Here is a 21,309-nt window from a genome sequence, read left to right on the forward strand (position 1 = left end):
ATTGAGGTTATATCTCTTATTGGAAATGTATTAGAACTATATTCATAGGTAAGTGTTAGGCTAACTGCTTTTGTGGACCATTTAAAGCATTGTCAATTAATCTTTTAAAGGTGAGAATTAAGCACCTTAGCCACTATACTAATACCCATATTGCTTTTCTCCGTCTAACATTAAGATATGCACAGATCTACACATATTTACAGATTTTGCACACAACAACTTAAGAAATATTCCTTTCATATACAGATGTGACTACACATAGTCCTGGAAAAGGAGTTTTTAATTAATGTTCTTATTTTTAAGCATGTTGTACCCAGATCAATGTTATAGACATGACATTAATGAGTTCAAATTGCATTGGGCCATAATATTTATGAGAAATGCTCCAAAAAAAAAAAAAACATCTGTCACTACCTCGTCTAATATATAGTTGTGAACTCCTGGGGCAGTGATTCTTCATAGGTTCATAGGTGTGTGTGTACTAGGCTAATGGCCCTGGAGCCTTTACAAGCCTAGCCTAAAAAAAATTGCCCAGGCACCGTGCCACCCAATTTTAGTTCACAGTGCCCATATCCAGTAATGCAACTGGAATGATCCTTGGAGTGAACTTTCTGTTACCCATCCACTCGTCAAGATTTCTCTTGAAGAGGGCCAGTGAGGTGCTCTGCTTGACATGAATGGGAAGCTTATTCCAGAGTATGGGCAGTCTTTGGGAGATGAACCTGTCCCTCCAGCATGTTCTGTTAATTGTGGTAATGAGGTTGTGATCTCTGGAGCATGTGGCATGGGGGGATTGGGATTTCTTTAGGTGTAGCATTTCAAGTAGGGCTGGGATGGACATGGCTTTGTAAGTTAAGCAGAGATCACCTCTAAGTAGATGATAAGAGACTAAGAACAGCTAAAGTTTCTTGAGTCTGTCCATGTAGGACATGTGTTTAAGGCCTAGGATTCTTTTTGTGAGGTACTTTTGTGGCCTCGCCAGCTGTTGTAGGTGTCTGGTCAGGTACATGCCAAATGGGGTGTTATATTGATGACTGGTCTAATGAGGGATGAGTAGAGAGTGATAATGACCTCTTTCTTCCTGGATGTGAAACCTTTGGTTATAAGATGTGCCATGTAGAAGGACTTTCTGACCACAGTGGCAATGTGGTGGTCGAAGATGAAGTGGCTGTCGACCTGGGTGCCCAGATCTCTTATGGCCCCTTCACTGTTCAGTGGTTTCCCGTCAATGTGATAATTCATGGGAACTGGGCCTGGATTTCTGAGAAGAGGATACCAAACTGGAGAGGGCCCAAGACTGAGCCCTGTGGGACTACACTCATGACTGATCAACAGTCTGACTTGGAATCTGCAACTTTCACTCTGTGGGTCCTGTCTGTGAGCCAATTTGCAACCCACCTAGTGATGTAAGACTTGATGTCTAGTTTGGTGAGTTTATCAATGATACCTGAGTGGGGAATGATATCAAAAGCCTTAGCCAGGTCGAGGTAGGCTGTATGCACTGCCTTACCCTCATCCACAGCCTTGATGACTGCCTCGAAGAAGTCAACTAGGTTCAGCAGGCAGGATCTCCACTTGACAAAGCCCAACTGTGTGGAGTCAAGAGTTTGGAGATTGTCTATATCTTTGTTAAGCAGGTCCATGATGATGCACTCCATAGCTTTGCATACTAGGCTGATCAGGCTAATGGGGCGATAATTCCCAGAGTCTGTAGTCGCTCCCCATTTTTGGAACAGGTGACTGTAGCAGTGCACCATTCATTAGGGACATAGCTTGAGGTAAGGCTGTGATTGAACAGGGTGCACAGATGTGGTACCAGTTCATTTGTAGCTCATATAGGATGCAGCCATGGATATTATCAGGTCCCATGGATGCTGTATTCTTGGCTTTGAACAATGCAGCTTTTAGCTGTGCCACAGAAACGGTGGGTACCAGGCTTTCATCTGGTATTGTGATAGGGCCCTTGGGGGAGAGGGGTAAAGTTGGCACTGAATCTGTCAGCCAGTATGTTGGCTGTAGCTGTTGGCTCAGTATAGGGGGTGCCACTGTGCAATAACTCAAAACAAATCTGGGTATTGCCTTTGAGGTTTTTGATACAGCTATAGAAAGCTTTGTGGTTGTTTTTGGTGTTAGCTGCAATTCTGCCTTCATAGCTGGCTTTAGAGAATTTGATAAGGGATCTCAGCTTTTTGTTGAGACTGATAAGGGAGGTTTTCCAGTCTTGTGACTTAATTTTTTCTGCATTCTGTTGTAGAGTTTATTGATGGCTGGGGACCACCAGATTGGCTTCCTTTTTTGGAGGAGAGTGTCTTAGTTTTATTTGGTATGGCAAGGTCCATGCATTTGTGTACATGCTCGTACAGTGCATTAGTGTATGATTCAGCAGTCATGCAGCTATTTTCCATTGGCATGGGAGCCAAGAAGTTAGCCACTTCTGTTTTTAGTAGCCCAAAGTTGGCTTTAGAGAAGTTTTTCAGGGTGGTCACCTTGGGGGGGGGGGGGTAAGTGAGATGGAGATTTCAATGGTGATCAGTTTGTGGTCAGTTTAACCAGGGAGGAACTGACTATAGGTGTGGAGCAACAGTCTCCCATGTTGGTGATAACCAGGTCTTGGATGTTGCTTCCACTAGTGGGGGTCAGAATGAGCTGGTCCAGCGCATTGGAATTGATAACTTCCAGAAAGTATTGGGCCTGTACATTGGTACTTGAATAGTTTTCCCAGTTGATGGAAGAGTAGTTGAAGTCACCCAGTATAAGAGTATTGGGTTGGACCTTGCTAGATTCCAGGGTGCTTAGGAAGTTGGCATGTGAGTCTAGGGACATGTTTGGGGTTCTGTAGCCTGCTATGACTTGTATCGCCATCTTACCCACTGTTAGTTGTACCTGAAGTATCTCGGATGCATTATGCTGGGCTACCAGTCTAGAGGTGTGCATATCCTTTAAGAATATGGAGACACCACCACCTTTGGAGCTTCTGGCCACATTCTGGGGCCGAAAGGTATGGAATGAGTTGAAGCCTGGGAGCACAGGGTGTTTTATGCCTCTTTAAACCAGGTCTCCGTTACAGCACAGAGGTCGACATTCTCCATTTTGAGGAGAGCTTCTAGCGAGTGCATATTGAGATTTAAGACTTCTACCATTGAGCATCATGACCCTCAGATTGCATTTGTTTGTAGCTGTTATAGTGGAATTTTTGTCTTTGGAAAACTGCCTAAAAAAGGCACTATAAGGGTGGCAAGAGCCTTAGCCAGTATCTGGAATCCCAGGGGTGACAGATGCAGGCCGTCTCTGGCAAAGCATCAAGGTCTGTCGATTATGTTGTCTCAGGCAGACAGATACTGGATCCCTTCAGAATGACACCAGAAACTTAGCCAATTTTTGAAGTCAATCATTTTCTGCTCATACTGTGGTATCATTCTGGGTGATGGTAGAATACTGCTCAGGGCTAGGGTCATACCTGTCTGGGCCACATAATCCAAGAGTTCCATCACATCTCTTTTCATGTAGTCCAGGGAGGTACATCTAAAGTCATTCACACCCACATGGACAATGACTGAGTCATATTTGTACTTGTTGTGGAGAGATCTGAGTGCATGTGTTATGTGGCAGATTCTGGCACCTGATAGACAACTGACTGTCACCTTCTCCTTGTTCAACATAATGAGTGGGACTTCAGTGTGCCTCACAATTGAGTGTCCTATGATTAGTATATTGGGCAAAGTGTTTTGCCTTAAGGGCTTGGGTTGAAGGGCGCACTGTGGTGATGACCTATGTGTTCTTGGGTTGGTATTGTATTGTGGTGGTCAAGTGCATTTCTGTCTCGGGGATCTCTGTTGTTTAGGTAAATTTTTATTGAGAGCCTCCACGATGGTAGCTGGATGATTTGTGTTCCTAGGTGTGGGTTGTGATGGTTGGCGTTTTGGAGGGCTGTGTGTTTTATCCAGTGAGTTGCATGTGTTGAACTTCTCCTCTTGAACAGCTAGTCTGGTCTTGGTTGGATCATGCCCTGCTTCCATGTTGGTGATATAAGTGCATCTCTCACAAGTATGAGTGTTGGGAGGTAAGAGGAGGGGGTTGTCTGTGTACATTAGACAGTTGCCACACTGTCTCAGAATGCCCAAGTGCACCAGGTTAGCAGGAGATAGAACTGGAAATTTCCCTACAATCATACCAGAAGGAGTGGTCATAACAAATAAGTACTGGTGATGTTGCTGCATAGGAACAGCTAGTGCTGATAGCACCTAAGTGAGCTACAATAAATGCTACAAAAGCCTGTTAAAGTGCTAGCCAGTTATGCTAATTGAAGTGAAAGAAGTGAAAGAACAAGCTCGTTCTAAGGGGAAAATTGAAGAGCAAACTTTCTGGCACCATTAATAGTTTACCTCAGCTGAGAGCTGCTGCACAGTGCCCAAACATGGGATTTTAATCCAAAAAGTTGAAAGGGATGGAAAAAATACCCAAACAGCTAATAAACTACAATTTCTGGGCCAGAAACCACTCCTCTTGTGGTAGATAGGCTACCTAGTGCTTACCACTCCCACTGATAAGCTAGAAGGCTTCCCTCCAACATAGAAAGGTCTGGGGGCTTAGAAACTTACAAAACAGGTCTGGATACAGTAAGTCTGTATCTGGACTAGACTAGTTATGGGAAAGGCAGGAAACAAGCTTAGAACTTATTTTTTTTTTTTTTTTTTTTTTGTTTTATTTTTTTTTTGTTTTTTTGTTTTTTGGGGTTTTTTTTGCAGAAAAGCAGTTAAAACAGTAGCAAAGCACTTTAAAAGCAGTACAAGCTAGCACACTTGAGTGTGTAGCAATATTAAGGCAAATACAGTTTAAATAAATGCAGATAAGTTAAAAATGACAAAAAAACAAGTGCAGAGAGCAGTAAGTTATGAAAAAACAAAATGGGTGCACTAAGTGCAGAATAAGAGCACTTGAACACTTAAAAGCACACAGAACAGCAAATTAGGGTAATAAGGTAGAAGACAGTTAAGTAAGAGCAGCTCAAGAAAGTATAAATAATGTTTTTTTTTTTTGTTTGTTTTGTTTTTTTAGTAGAGAGTGAGGGAACAGAGCAGATTAAGATACTATAGGGGATATCCTTCCCAAGTGCTCTCTTTGTACACAGCAGAGAAGATGGGACTGGTAGTAGTGTCTGAAATCAAAATATGATCTCACTGTACTCAGTTGAGTGAGCAAATGAGATGGACCCAGGAGGAGTGTCCAAAAACAGATTTACAGCAGGGGCGGGCAGTTCCAAATCCACCAAGACTAACACCACAATAGGAACAGGGAGGGAAGGGGGACTAACTGCAGAGAGACAGAGAGCACAATAGTCAATGAAACAAATATCTACAAATATCTAATCTTAAAAGAAAAGTATACTTAAATTAGCTTGTGTCCAGTTGATTTTTGCAGGCAAATCTCAGCAGCCAACAGCTCAGATGATGAACATCATAAAATCAGGAAATTATAGCATTATTCAGTCCTGGTTGTGGCAAACAATTAAAACTAAAAGTGTGCATTTATTTTTGATCATGCACATACATTCTCTTTGTTTATAGGTTCATAGGTTCATAGGTAGGTACTAGGCTATCGGCCCAAGGGCCTACGTAAGCCTAGCCAGCAAGGTTCCATAGCTTACGCCACCCAAGAAAGTTATTTTCCTGTGTGACTGTCCAGCAAAGATGCAGAAGTGATCCCCGGGGTGTATTTCCTATTTCCCATCCACTCGTCAAGATTTTTCTTGAAGAGTGCTAATGAAGAACTTTGCTTGACATAGATGGGTAGCTTGTTCCAGAGTATAGGAAGTCTCTGGGACAGGAATCTATCCCTCCAGTGTGTCCTGTTTATTGTGGTGACAAGGTTTAAGTCCCTAGAGCGTGTAGCTCGGAAGGATTGGGATTTCTTTAGGTGTAGCATGTCCAACAGCTCTGGGTTTGACATAGCTTTATATGTTAGGCAGAGATCACCTCGGAGTAGGAGATATGCTACGGAGTAAAGCTGGAGTTTTTTGAGGCAGTCAGTGTAGGGCATTTGTTTGAGGCTAGTAATTCTCTTTGTGAGGTACTTCTGTGGCTTTTCCAGCTGCTGCAGATGTCTTGTGAGGTACATTCCAAAAGGGGCATTGTACTCTATAATGGGTCTAATGAGTGACGAGTAGAGGGGAACAATGACCTCTATTTTCCTGGATGAGAACCCTTTTATGATGAGGTGTGTCATGTAGAAGGACTTCCTGACTACTGTGGCAATGTGACTATCAAAGGAGAGACTACTGTACACCTGGGTCCCAAGGTCTCTTATCACGCATTCAGTGTTAAGTAGATTGCTGCCTATGTGGTAGTTCATGGGTACAGAGTTTTTACCAAAGGGGATGACACTGCACTTTTTGGCATTGAGCTTGAGGCCATGGCTCTGTCACCAGGCATCTGTCTCAGTGAGGCCCTTCTGTAGGATGTCCACATCATTTGGGGACTTGACTATGGCTCCTAGTTTGCAGTCATCTGCAAACTTCATTAGCCAGAGGCCTTCTGTGTTAGCCTGTACTTCAGAGAAGTAGATACCAAACAGGAGAGGTCCCAGGATGGAAACACATGTGCCTTAAGGGCATAGACAGCAGTATGGGATCGGGGGGGTGGGAGCACTAGACATGAGATTCTACACTTAAACATATGTGTCTTAAGAGCATAGACAGCAGTATGGGATCAGGGGAGGTGGGGGACACTAGATACAAGGGATTCTACACTTAAACACATGTGACTTAAGGGCATAGACAGCAGTATGGGATCAGGGGAGGTGGGGGACACTAGATACAAGGGATTCTACACTTAAACACATGTGCCTTAAGGGCATAGACAGCAGTATGGGATCGGGGGGGTGGGAGCACTAGACATGAGATTCTACACTTAAACACATGTGACTTAAGAGCATAGACAGCAGTACGGGATCAGGGGAGGGGGGGGCACTAGATATAAGGGATTCTACACTTAAACATATGTGTCTTAAGAGCATAGACAGCAGTATGGGATCAGGGGAGGGGGGGGACACTAGATACAAGGGATTCTACACTTAAACACATGTGACTTAAGAGCATGGACAGCAGTATGGGATCAGGGGGGGTGGAGGGTACTAGACACCAGAGGAAACTACATTGATGCCATTACAGCATATAAGCTATTATGGGAATCAGGTATGCTGGAAACACTAGATAGGAGGAAACAGGCAAGTTAGGGACAGGTATAGTGACTGTGGGGTGTGTGTGTGTGTGTGTGTGTGTGTGTGGGTGTGTGGGTGTGTGTGTGTGTGTGTGTGTGTGTGTGTGTGTGTGTGTGTGTGTGTGTGTGTGTGTGTGTGTGTGTGTGCCTGACATTTTAAACATTTCTGCAGTGAAGAAAGTCTCCCTTGCACCCCCACCTCCTGCTAATTATATATACCAGCACTGAAATTGTACTACAGTGTGGAAAAGGGCATATCCCACTGTACCATGATCTCAGTAAAATCTGTCTGACTTTTTAAAATGTTGATCACATGGTCTGCACTATGTGAATTTTGACATTTTAAAAAGTCAGTCAGCTAAAGTGTGTGCGTGCGTGTGTGTGTGTGTGTGTGTGTGTGTGTGTGTGTGTGTGTGTGTGTGTGTGTGTGTGTGTTTTTGAATGGATTTCCTTTCAAAACATCTAATTCTCATAACACTGAAACTCAAAACACTGAGACCATAACATCGAAAACCCAAAGCGCTGAAAACTCATAACATCAAATTTCATAACACTGAAAATGTATAACATCGAGTAGTGTATCATCAAACATATGAATGTTATAGTTTAATCTGTTAATCTTGCATTATCACTATAAAACATTGTACTTTTTATTTATATAGTTGTCATTTATATAGTGCAGGAATTTATATTATTTATATAGTGTTTATTTTGCCAATCTGTACATGTTTTTAGACCATACAGGTAAGTGATTTAGACATTATGTGTACATTCTGTATGGTGATTGTGCTACAGTGGGGTTAGGAAATTAACTTTTTTCCACTGTAGTGCCATCTCGGAATTGGTATATTTAATTTATGGGGGTTGGGGGCAGACCCCCCCCATAGGGGTGCATGGGGGCTTGCCCCCCCCCTGCAGAAACATAGTAAAAAGTGTTGTTAGTTTGGTGTTGTTATAGGAAGAGTGGATGTTATTTACATGTGCCTTGTAGTTTTCGATGTTATGAGTTTTTAGTATTTTGGGTTTTCGATGTTATGGTCTCAGTGTTTTGAGTTTCGATGTTATGAGAATTAGATATTTTGAAAGGGAACTGTTTAAATGTGCAGTTGTGTGCACGGGGGAGTGACTGATGGGAGATTGCAAAATGTTCACGAGCTGTAGTTAACTATTGCGACATGAGGATCAGCAATGATTGGCACATCAGTGTAGTAATTGTGATTCAGATATATGTAAATGAAATGATAATGAGGTCTTTCCTCATCATGGCTAACATGTCTGTGGATTGTAAAATACCACCTCATAGAAGTGGAGCCTTTTTAGCACAAGCTGTATGGCTTGTGCTAGGCCCTTTAATAAATTTTCTGAATTATCTTTTGCTTTAGCTGTTTGATACTGCCGTCGATTAACTAAGATTTGTTATAGATTTTCTTTGCCACAGTGCTGGCAGTTTGTAAAATTGTGATTTGTTATATCAGCTCTGATGATATGGCAGTAGATTTAGTTGTAGGTTATTCTTCCAATTGTGATCCAAAATATTTGTAGTGCACTTGCTCCTCATAAAGGAAAGGTACAAGTGGCAGGATTAGTGCTATCATCTGCTAGGGATCAGTGGTTTGCTGATTTTTGCCATGTCATCCCTCCTGAGTATGCCCTCTATGTCACAAGAGGTTAGGATACAATCGAAATACTGGAGGTGTGTCTTTAACTCCTGCAAGAAACCTCAAACATTTTCCTTCGTGTTGAAGTAAAGCACATTGATTGATCTCCAAGTTTCACTAAATGTATTTATATATATATATATATATATATATATATATATATATATATATATATATATATATATATATATATATATATATATATATATATATATATATATATATATATATATATATATATATATATATATATATATATATATATATATATATATATATATATATATATATATATATATATATATATATATATATATATATATATATATATATATATATATATATATATATATATATATATATATATATATATATATATATATATATATATATATATATATATATATATATATATATATAGTCCACTTAACCTTCCCATAGAGAGCAGAAGCAGGTTCGACCTCAGAATTCCTCTTTCTCCCCAGCATTTCCTCCAGCACCATAACTGCTAATTGCACTCTGTTCATCTGTATCATACAGAGGACTTTTTTATTTTGCCAGAGAAACAACCTTGATACCACAAATCATTTTTTCTTTTACTTTACAATGCTTGTATTTTTTGTCACACAATTATTTATCCTTCTTTAACAGCATATGTTCTGGATTTATGCCTCAGTTCTACTACTATTCCAGATTATCATAAATGCTAGATATTATTACTATCATGCAAGTCTGATGAAGGTGCCACTATGCAAAAATATGTTTGTAAACCTGGATATATAGCATAAACACAATATCAGTTTATTGCTAAACTGCAATTGATTTTTTTATTTATTTAAGATATTGTAAGAGAAGAAGGGAATTTTAGAAAAATGTAGTCGATTTTCAGTTTTTCAGCATGTCTTCCCTGAAGGGTAAGAAATGCCCACCATGAATTTACGTAAAAGCTGTTTACTTCCTGGCTTTCCCCAGTCAGCATACTATATGCATGTTATTAAAACACAAGAAAGATGAAAGTAAAATAAATAATTTAAACCCAAATTATATGTCATTTAGTAGTTTCTTACATTTAAAGGATTATTTGAACTCCTAGTTTATTTGTTACTGTTTGTTTTACTGTGACTACCATTTTGATGTTTTGGTTCAGACAGAAAGGACAATCCTAACACATTAAGGTTATCAGATGCTATCCAAAACATTATGAGCCACAGATTAATAAATAGATTCTATAAAATATATTTAAATGAAAGAAAAAGAAATAAAAATGAGAACAGTGGAGCATTTCTATCAAATGAGCATTATTTGTTTATGTGTACCATACGGATTTATGACAGACCCTCTATACTGAACAGTAAAATTGGCACAATTCTTGGTTTCACTTTCCTCTGATCCTTAATTTATATTAGATTTTGTTCTGTCTTCCCCAGTTTGCTTGCATAGATATTAATAAATGCCTTGCATTTACTGATCTTTGGTTGAAACATAACGGGACAGATAATACAAGGAAATGGCACAGTTGCTATCATTTTGCATTTCATTTCTACTAAAACATATCCTTCAGAAAATTATTTGTAAGCAAAGGTGAGATTAGGCAAATTCTCCATGAGTGACATCAGACATTCTCTAAGCTATGAAAGAGAGTTTAGAAATCAACTTTATACTAATTTTATATTGAAATTATGTCTTTATTTTCTGCAAGCTTCCTGAGATGCTTTAGAAAGAGCACATGAGCTTCAACACATCATTGGCATTTGACTGGTGATGGTGATGAAAGAATGAAGCAGTCAGTAACCTGAGGCAAAGATCTCTGTCCCACCACACTCACTCACAGTCACAAGTGCTGGATTTACAAGCGGCAGCTGAAGACATCCATGCATTATTTGCATGTGAATTACAACATAAACAAAGGCTGCAAATAAATTGGAAGGGAAAAGGACTGTGGAGGGCGATATTGAAGCAGACTGAAAAAAGATCATTACGAAACTTCAGACACTTGATAAGTTTAACTCCTTGTTTCCTCTAGCTGTTTTTATGTCTGGCTTTTCCCATGAAAGATATTCTTCAGCTTTTAATCCCAGCACCTTTATGTAACAAAATGAACCCCAGTCCGTCTGTTAAGAGAAGGAACAGTTTATTCCCAAGTTCCCAAAAGTGCTGTGTGCACACTCTGTTGCGCTGTATGCAGTGTGTGAACATTTGTGTTTCAAACTACTCTAGAGGAAGGATATGTTGGCACTGTCACAAAAAACACAAAGAAGTCAGATAAAATAAAAAACTCACTAAAATATTTGAGACAATAGCTCCATTCTCTGAAGTAATTATTAAGTTCTTGTCAGTTTTAAGGAAGAACATCTATGTATATATATATATATATATATATATATATATATATATATATATATATATATATATATCTAGGTAAATTGGTCATCTTTTGAAAAAGTCATCAGCTTTCATGCCTGCTTAATCTGGTTGACCGGAAGACTGCATATGTTTTGTGTTATTTGCATTCTGTAACCTTTTGTCTTGTGTAGTGGTAATCTTAGGTAAAGGGTTTTTATAATATAATGTATAAGGTTAGGGACAGGTATAGGGTTAGGGTTATGATTAGAGTTAGCACACATATGTAAGATGGTGTTGGGGGCACGCACATACACACACACACACACACACACACACACACACACACACACACACACACACACACACACACACACACACACACACACACAGATGTGCGTGTGTGTGAGTGTGACTGCATAACTGTGACTCTAGTGGATACTGCAGAAACAATTTTAATATCTGGTCATATGATTCAGTAAACCAATACAGTACACATGTTTAGCTTATAAGATCAAATTCAGGTCATTAGGATGTAACTCATTAAAATTTCATTACCTTAATCCCAATGTTTTCTTTGACAAAAACAGGAAGACAGGAGTGCAGCTGTTAAATATGGTTACTGTTATGTAGAAGAGAAAAGTAAATTTTCTATGAACACATTATGTGGTAACACTGTGGTGCAGAAGTTAGTCTTGCTGTAATATAACATCTAGTTGTCCAGTTTGATTTTTGGCTGAGATCTATTCCCTGTGTTGTGTTAGTTTTTGCTGTGTGCTTTGATTACCTCCATATGCCATAGACTCATTGTTAAGCTTGTGTTTTCCTGAAAAAAAATACATTCAGTGTGAGAGTGAGTATTAGCCTGTACCCTGTGATGGGTTGATGTTCCATTCAGGATCAGGTTCCATACCTTGTACTAATGGAATACAAATAGTAGTGTTTATCACTTTATCTCTCTCTCTCTCTCTCTCTCTCTGTACATCCATCTGTCTGTCTAACTATCCATCCATCCATCCATCCATCCATCCATCCATCCATCCATCCATCCATCCATCCATCCATCTATCTATGGTTATATTTCACTAAATCACTGACTCACTACATCAGCCTAAACTACAATGACCACAAATGATCAAAACTCAAGCCATTGATATACTCAAACAAATGCAAAACTAAAATAAAGCAAAGAAAGTCAAAGCATCATTTTTTGCAGGGGACAAGACCCCTGCACCCCCACAACCACTGATAAGTGTTTATACCAATCTGAAATCACAGAACAGTCGAGAAAGGGCAAAATCCCACTCCCCACTGTATAATGATCACACAAATAAATGCCTACATTCTGTGACAAACAGGCAGTTCAAAGTAACCTACCTAATGAAATGTACAAACAAACACACTGCACTTATATACGTCTGTATATCTATCCACAGTTGATATAAAAAGTTTACACGCCCCTGTTAAAATGCCAGGTTTTTGTGATATAAAAAAATGAGACCACAATAAATAATTTCAAAACTTTTCCCACCTTTAATGTGACCTATAACCTGTACAATTTAATTGAAAAACAAATCTGTAAGGGGAAAAATATAAAAAAATAAAAGATGTACAATAAGCTGGTTTCATAAGTGTGCACACCCTTAAACTAATACTTTGTTGAAGCACCTTTTGATTTAATTACAATATTCAGTCTTCTTGGGTAGGAGTCTATCAGCATGACATATCTTGACTTGACAATATTTGCCTTCTCTTCATTGCAAAAGTGCTCCATATCTGTCAGATTGCGAGGGCATCTCTTGTGCACAGCCCTCTTCAGGTCACCCCACAGATTTTCTATTAGATTTAGGTCTGGGCTCTGGCTGGGCCATTCCAAAACTTTAATTTTCTTCTGGTGAAGCCATCCTTTTGTTGATTTGGATGTATGCTTGGGGTCATTGTCATGTTGAAAGGTGAAATTCTTCTTCTTCAGATTTCTAGCAGATGCCTGTAGGCTTTGGGCCAAAAGTGACTGGTATTTGTAACTGTTCATAATTCCCTCCACCTTGACTAAAGCCCCAGATCGAGCTGAAGAAAAGCAGCCTCAAAGCATGATACTGCCACCACCATGCTTTACTGCGGGGTAGTGTTCTTTTGGTGATGTAAAGCGTTGTTTTTGCACCAAATGTACCTTTTGGAATTGTGGCCAAAAAGTTTAACTTTGGTCTCATCAGACCATAACAGATTTTCACACATGCTCTGGGAGACTTAATGTATTGTTTTGCAAATTTTAGCAGGGCCTGGATGTTTTTCAGTGTAAGAAAAGGCTTCCGTCTTGCAACCCTACCCCATATCCCAGACATATGAAGAATATGGGAGATTTTTGTCACATGTAGTACACAACCAGTACTTGCCTGAAATTCCTGCAGCTCCTTCAGTGTTTCTGTAGGTCTCTTGGCAGCCTCCCTGACCAGTTTTTGTGTTGTCTTTTTATCAATTTTGGAGGGACGTCCAGTTCTTTGCAATGTCTCTGTTGTCCCGCATTTTCTCCGCTTTTTGATGACTGTCTTCACTGTGTTCCATGCTATATCCAATGCTGTGGAAATTTCTTTGTACCTTTCTCCTGACGGATACCTTTCAACAATGATATCCCTTTGATGCTTTGTAAGCTCTCTGTGAACCATGGCTTTTGCTGTAGCAGGCAACTGAGTAAATTTCTGAAAAATCCTGCTAGGACAGCTGAACTTTATTTGGGGTTAATCAGAGTCTCTTTAATTGATGACAGGTGTGTACGCAAGAAGACTGAATGTTGTAATTAAATCAAAAGGTGCTTCAATAAAGTATTAGTTTAAGGGTGTGCACACATATGCAACCAGCTTATTGTACTTTTTTTATTTTTTATATTTTTTTCCCCTAACAGATTTGTTTGTTTATCAATTGAATTGTACAGGTCATAGGTCACATTAATGGTGGGAATAGTTTTGAAATGATTTATCTTGGTCTCATTTTTTTATATCACAAAAACCTGGCATTTTAACAAGGGTGTGTAAACTTTTTATATCCATTGTATCTATCTATCTATAATATATATATATATATATATATATATATATATATATATATATATATATATATATATATATATATATATATATATACACACACACACACACACACACACACACACACACACACACACACACACACACACACACCCACAGCAATGGCTCGTGCTATAGGACTGCAGGACTACAGCCCCCCCAGCTGTGGAAAAGGAAATAAACCAAAAAAAACCCCAAATCGGTGAGTCTCAGAATGTTTCGAACTTCCATGCATGCGCACTCGGCAATCCCGGAACTCAGAGGGGATCTAGACTGCTGCAACAGCAGTCCGGAGTAGGAAAAAGGCATCTCGGTACTCTGATGCCCAGAATTCTTGACTGTATAGAATGGAAGAGATCTGGACTGCCTCTCACAGGGAAGGAGGACATGTGCAAGACTTTGGAGTAGGACATGTTTACCGGACCTGAAGCGGCTGCTGCTGGGAGAAGGACGTGTGACACCAGGTACTATTGAAACAAGCAGAGTGCATATGTGTGTGTGTGTGTGTGTGTGTGTGTGTGTGTGTGTGTGTGTGTGTGTGTGTGTGTGTGTGTGTGTGTGTGTGTGTGTGTGTGTGTGTGTGTGTGTGTGTGTGTGTGTGTGTGTGTGTGTAAACCTGTACCTTGGATGCAGATAGCAAGAGCCTGAATTCCCTTCCCACCACCATCTGTGAAAACTTTGCAGATTTTTGCCACATATTTTTGTTCTGTTCCTCATACAATCTGTGGATTTTTAATTTAGTGCATAGTTGATGGTGCAGTGGTAGTATTGTTTCCTCACAGCTGGAGGTTCTCTGGTTTGATTCTTAGCCAGGGTGCCTTCTGTGTGGAGTCTGCATGTCCTCCCTGCGTTTGTGTGGGTGTGCTCTCTTGTCCTCCCATGTTACAAAGGCATGTGTCTGGAGTGTTTCTCCCTGGGCCTCTGCTGAAAAATGGCTTTTGTTCCAAGTCAGACTTTCCTGATTAACAAATGTTAAATAAAAATGACAAGCATTTGAATTTCAGATGTCATATTCTTCAGAAAGTAGATGGTAACACAAAACCTTTTATTCTAGCAATTGTCTAAGTTTATAAGATGAATATTTGAAATTTGTCTCTATTTTTGGGACTGTATTCCCCCATTATTGGATTCGTCCAGGCTTTTTGTGCTAAGGTTGAGAGCTATGGTGAGAACTGAATTCACTGAATATGTTTGGGGGCTGTATTCCCCTATTACTGGCTTTGTCCTGGTGTTTTTTACTGAGGTTGACAGCTATGGTGAGAACTGAATTCACCGAATATGTTTGGGGGTTGTATTCCCTCATTACTGGCTTTGTCCAGGTGTTTGGTACTAAAAGGTTGACAACTACGGTGAGAACTGAATTCCCTAAATGGTAGCCATTTAAGTTTCAGTCTTCCTCTTTTTCAAAAAACAGCTGATTTGGCATAGTGATATGTTGTTCTGACTATTTTGCACAGGGTTCTGGGTTCAAGTCTTGGCAGTTAAATGCATGGTAGTAACACAGCATTTTATTCTAGCAACTTTCTAAGATTATACAAGCAATGTTTAAAATATGTCCCTGGTTTTTGGGCTTTTGTCCCCCCCCAATAAATGTTGGCTTTTTCCAGATTTCTTGTGCTGCAAAGTTGAGAGATACAGCTGAGTGTCTAGTAGATTTTACAAGGAGCTGAGAGCTGCAGGGGAAGAGAAGTTTAGTGCTGCTTATGATGACACTGTTTGCAATGTTAATAGCACAACAGTTAGTGTCCTTGCTTTTGATGCAGAAGGCTGTGGGTTCTACTCCCACAATATGTAGATGCATTGCTGATACTGTGTTGTAAAGGGGGTGGATGCTGCAGTCCTTTTTGGTGAAGATAGCTAGTAACTATGAAGCTGTTATCAGCTTGCCATCCATTTCCTATTGCAATATTACTAGCTTATCATTTAATGTAACATAGGCTATTTATTCCTCAAGGGCACAGACACTTTATTCGTAGATGAAACAATGAAATATAAAGTTGTTTGCTAGCAGCAGCCTCTTCATTAGTTTCAGATCTCTTTAATGTGGAATTATTTAGATGACATTTACTTCTTCAGAGATTGTGCATATTTACTAATACTGGTGGATTGTTGAAGTTTGAGTAGACTTTTATGATGGAAATGTTCTAAATTGGGCAGTTTTGTCATTATCGGTGTATGCATTTTGTTTCATTGTTTACTGGAAAAATGTTCAAAACAATAAATTTAAAATGATGTCTAACAACTGTACTGTATTATACAAGGAATATTATTTAATACAGTGAGGAAGGTGTATCAAAGAACACATCTAAGTTTCGTGTGCAAGGGGCCTATGATTTGAAAACAGACCAAAGTTAATCTTTATCTGCCACTGGCAAAATGTATTTTCTTTGAATGTGATTTTCAGTGCTGTTTCAATGAATATGAGTTTCAAGGGCAGAGAAGTTTTAATGCTAAGTCTATTTTCATTGTGAAACTGCATTGCTTTGTTTAGCAGGTCTATCAGTGTTTATGCTCTAAAATGCAAAATAAAACTTTCAAATTAAATCCATATCATCACAGAAGTAAAGCAGTATGCACATTACAGTGTTTATGGTAAATGGGGAGAAATAGCCAAGTAATGGGACATTTGAATGGCTGCAGGGGGGAGGCCCCATTCAACCATGATTTTGTGGGGGGGTGGCAAACACAAAGACAGCCCCAGCTCAACTATACTTCTCTACTGCCCAGATTTTTTGCAGAATGAATAGATTTTTGCTTCTTATTTTTGGTTTCTTCCTCATAAAAGTTGTGGTTTTCTGTCAAATCATTTAGGAATGAAGTCACTGAATAATGACAGACATTGAGTTTCAGACTTCATAACCTTCAGAAAAATGCATGCTAAAGCAAGACCTGTTATTCTATCAACTAAGTTTATACAAGAGAAAATTTTAGTACTGTTTGTATGTTCCCCCAATATATTTGGCCTTGTCCAAATTTTCTGCATTAAGAGGTTGAGAGGTACGTGCAAATAAATCACTTTATAGAATTAGGAATATCCAAACCTCTCAACTGTCCCCAATTTTGGCTCAAAATGTTGCTCTCCCCCTAATAATCTGTCTGCAAAATAGCAATTTTGGAAGAAAACATGGAGGGTTTACAACTATAAATAACTGTAGTGATCAGAGTTATAGATTACCTTTATTTCAGAAATGCATGCAGATGCTCTTATTTTGTCAGCTGCTCAAGTAAACAGTACTAATATTAAAAAAGTGTCCCTTTGACAGGTTCCTAGCTGTATTGTGTGGCAATTTTACATTTTTGCATCACATTTTTGGTCCGTTTTTCATAAAATTGTGGTTTTCTGGCAAATTACTGGCAAATCATTAAAGATTGAAGTTAGAAAATAATGACAGACATTTGAGTTTCAGATTTCATACCCTTCAGAATATTCATACTAATGCGAGACCTACTACTATTCACCACCACACAAGGAAAGAAGCCAGTGATTACCTTTATATTTTATTAAAATTATAGTCCAGTCCAGTAGTAGATCCACAATGTATTCCCACAACAGGTAAAATAAGCACACACTGGATCCAATAAAATCTGGTTAGCAGCAAATACAAGACATAAAATGCAGACTCCTACTACTATTCTATTATCTTTCCAAGTTTGTAAGAGCAATATTTAAAAATTGTCCTTATTTTTGGGCCTTTGTCCCACTTCTATGTATGACTAGATTTTCTGCTCTGAGGTTGAGAGGTATGACAAATGTGTCAGAGCCATCACCGTCAGCCAGAGACATTTCAAATTGTGACATACTTGCTGCTCCCCACTCCCCCATGTAGTGACTCTGGATGTGTCCAAACAAGGCAAGGAGCAGTTATGCAGTGTAAGTGTGCAGAGTATTCTCCCATCCAAGGTAGATACAAGTACAACAGTGGCTTTTCATCTGTCCTTGATTTTGCAAAATGTTCTGGTTTTCTGTCATATTTTTATACTGTTGATTTATGCTTCTTATTATTCAGAAAATGCATGCTGTCACAGTGCTCTGTTACTCTGTGTTTAAGTAGCAATGCTTTAATAACCATCAGGTAAGCTTGTTTGAGTTTGTAAGATGCAAGTAAGCTTTAATAAGCATACTGTTAAAGAATTACCAACATTGAAAAAGCCTTTTTGTTGTTGCCATGCAGAGAATATTTACATAACTAGATAACGTATAAGCCTTAGGTATTGAAAAGCATATGACAGTATTTGTAATAAAGGAAAGGATTACAGTATTTTCAGAAGCTCATTACATTTGTTGGAGACTTGCAGTCATCTTTGCAGGCTTTACCCATAAACTAAACAGAATGCCAATCTATCACGTGTGGTCCATAACCTGTGCAGTAATCCTTTAGGCAATGTATCTTGAGCTTGTTTCCTGTTTGCTGTTCTTTTTTTACTTTGATCATGTTTTCCTAATGAAACAAGTAGATAGTTGTTGTCAGGCAGCAGGTCTTTTTTGGATAAGAAACATTTTTACAAGTGGGGGTATCACAGAGATTGATACTTTCAGCATGTTACTTGCTACTTTAATAAAGCTGAATATAAATTATAATTAGAACTGCAGTGCAAGGAGAAGTGGTTTGAGTTGAGTGCTGCTTGCTTTTCTTATACTTGACTTTGACTGGCATTCCAGTAATGTATTTTAAAAAATAATTTATTTTTTTCATGCCTCACCACCTTTTTGTTTCCATCTAGATATTAAGTAAGCTGTCATGCAGCCAATGCATTGAAATATTTTTTTTCTTAAACATTTCATTTTGTCTTTATTGGCCTCTCATAATGACAGTTTGGCACCCAGGGCAGAGTATTTAATTAAAGTTCCAGTTTTTGTGGTTTTGAGCATAGCTCCTCCCATTTCTAGTTGGCCACCCCCCTTTCCATTGGCCTCACCCATTCAGCTGTCTCCTGTAGCCGCCCTTTGATTTGAAGTCACCTTCCACTAGATATACATATATATATATATATATATATATATATATATATATATATATATATATATACATAATTAGTTAACATTTTAAGAACTAGCATGGCCAAATGTAATCATATAATCCACTGTGCAACTAATATCAGTCTAGCAGATATAAACAAATGTATCTGCTAGTTCATTTACAAAGTAAAGAAACGTTCCCCACCATATACTTCTGCTGTTCTTTATCTAACACTCAATTCATTGACTGCAGTGTAGTTTGACAGAATACAGTATACGTTTTTTGCTAAGGTATAAGTCTGAACCACAATATACTTGATTCTAATGTGTCATCTGTCAACTATCAAGCTGTCTTAGTCTGATATGATCTAATTAGAAGTGAACAGCAGGTACTTTTCCTTGGGAGCTGCATTGATTTCCAGGACTGAGTTATGCATGTCCCAGTATGGGTGACAGTATTGAAAATAATGATACCTGGGAGAAAGAGATCTCACCTGTTGAAGGTGACCCCAACAGTTTAACAGAAGTAAGAATAAAAATATTAGGGAAACATATCTTCCTAAGGCTTTCAGAGCTTTAATGCAAGTTATATCTACCTAGGGATGTTCATCAAAAATATGATTCCAAGACCATGGTGGAAAATTCAAACATCTCTAGCACCTGTCAAGCTGACATACTCAGGGGTAAAGAAAGAGAAGGGTCATAAAAACCTACAGAACCTACAGAAAAAAGATTTTAATGGCCAGAGAGGATGTCAAACACACTGATGCTTTTAATAATGCATCTGACTTACAAGGAGACCACTCCTCTTATGTACATTATTCCACATGCTCAGAAGTATGGGAGGACCTCTTCAGATCTAATCACCAGTAGATCTAAAACAGAAATTGCATGTATCTTTTAGGCCAGCATGGGCCTGCCAGCAGCTTTCATGGTCTGAAATGAACTTCATAAGTTTAATGTATCTTCATGCTCCAACTCTTATCTAGTAATTCAGCAGAGCCCTGTAAGTGGAGCAGTATCCTGAAGGCAGTTATACCAGTTTTTTTTAGACTATTAACCTTTTAATTTGATAAACTGGGAGTAAGTATTAGTCAGTTCAGCATCATATTGCAGACTAAGTTTCTGTAAACAGTAAAGTACCGCATCTATTTAGAGAAAGATATGAAATAATTTTTTTACCCACCAGTACCCATTCCCAGCCCACTGCTGGCCCAGCAGCTGATCCCCATAAGTTAACTTCCCCCTCATCTGGTAACCTTATAATTCCTTTCCTGTAACACCATTTGTAACTATTAGCTGGGCAGGAGCATGGCTACTCAGAATGTCAGCCATGAGGCTTAATCTTAGGAGATCAGGAGCGAGGACTGAAGGAGATCAGCCATGAGGCATAATCATAAGAGGTGGTGAGAACTCAAGGAGGTCAGCCATAGGCATAATCATAAGAGACAGGGAGTGAGGACTCAGGGAGATTAGCCACAAGGCATAATCATAACAGACAGGAAGCAAGGACTCAAGGAGATCAACCACAAAGCAAAATCATAAGAGATAGGGAGGGAGGACTCATGGAGATCAGCCATGAGGCATAATCATAAGAGACTGGGAGTGAGGACTCACAGATATCAGCCATGAGGTACAATTGTAAGAGATAAAGAGCAAGTACTCAAGGAGATCAGCCATGATGCATAATCACAAGAGATAGGGATTGAGAACTCAAGGAGATCAACCATGAGGCATAATTGTAAAAGATAGGGAATGAGGACTCAAGGAGATCAGCAATGTGGTATAATCATAAGAGATAGGGAGTAAGGACTCAAGGAGATAAGCCATGAGGTATAGTCATAAGAGATAGGAAGTGAGGACTCAAGGAGATCAGCCATGAGGCATAATTGTAAGAAATAGGGAATGAGTACTCAAGGAGATCAGCAATGAGGCATAATCATAAGAGATAGGGAGTGAGGACTGAAGGAGATCAGCCATGAGGTATAGTCATAAGAGATAGGGATTGAGGACTCAAGGAGAGTAGGAACACATGGCAGCAGACATCATGATGGAGGCAA

The sequence above is a fragment of the Protopterus annectens genome, chromosome 8.part0 (assembly GCF_019279795.1).
Source record: "Protopterus annectens isolate FY-2018-M chromosome 8.part0, PAN1.0, whole genome shotgun sequence".
Lineage (NCBI taxonomy): Eukaryota > Metazoa > Chordata > Ceratodontiformes > Protopteridae > Protopterus > Protopterus annectens.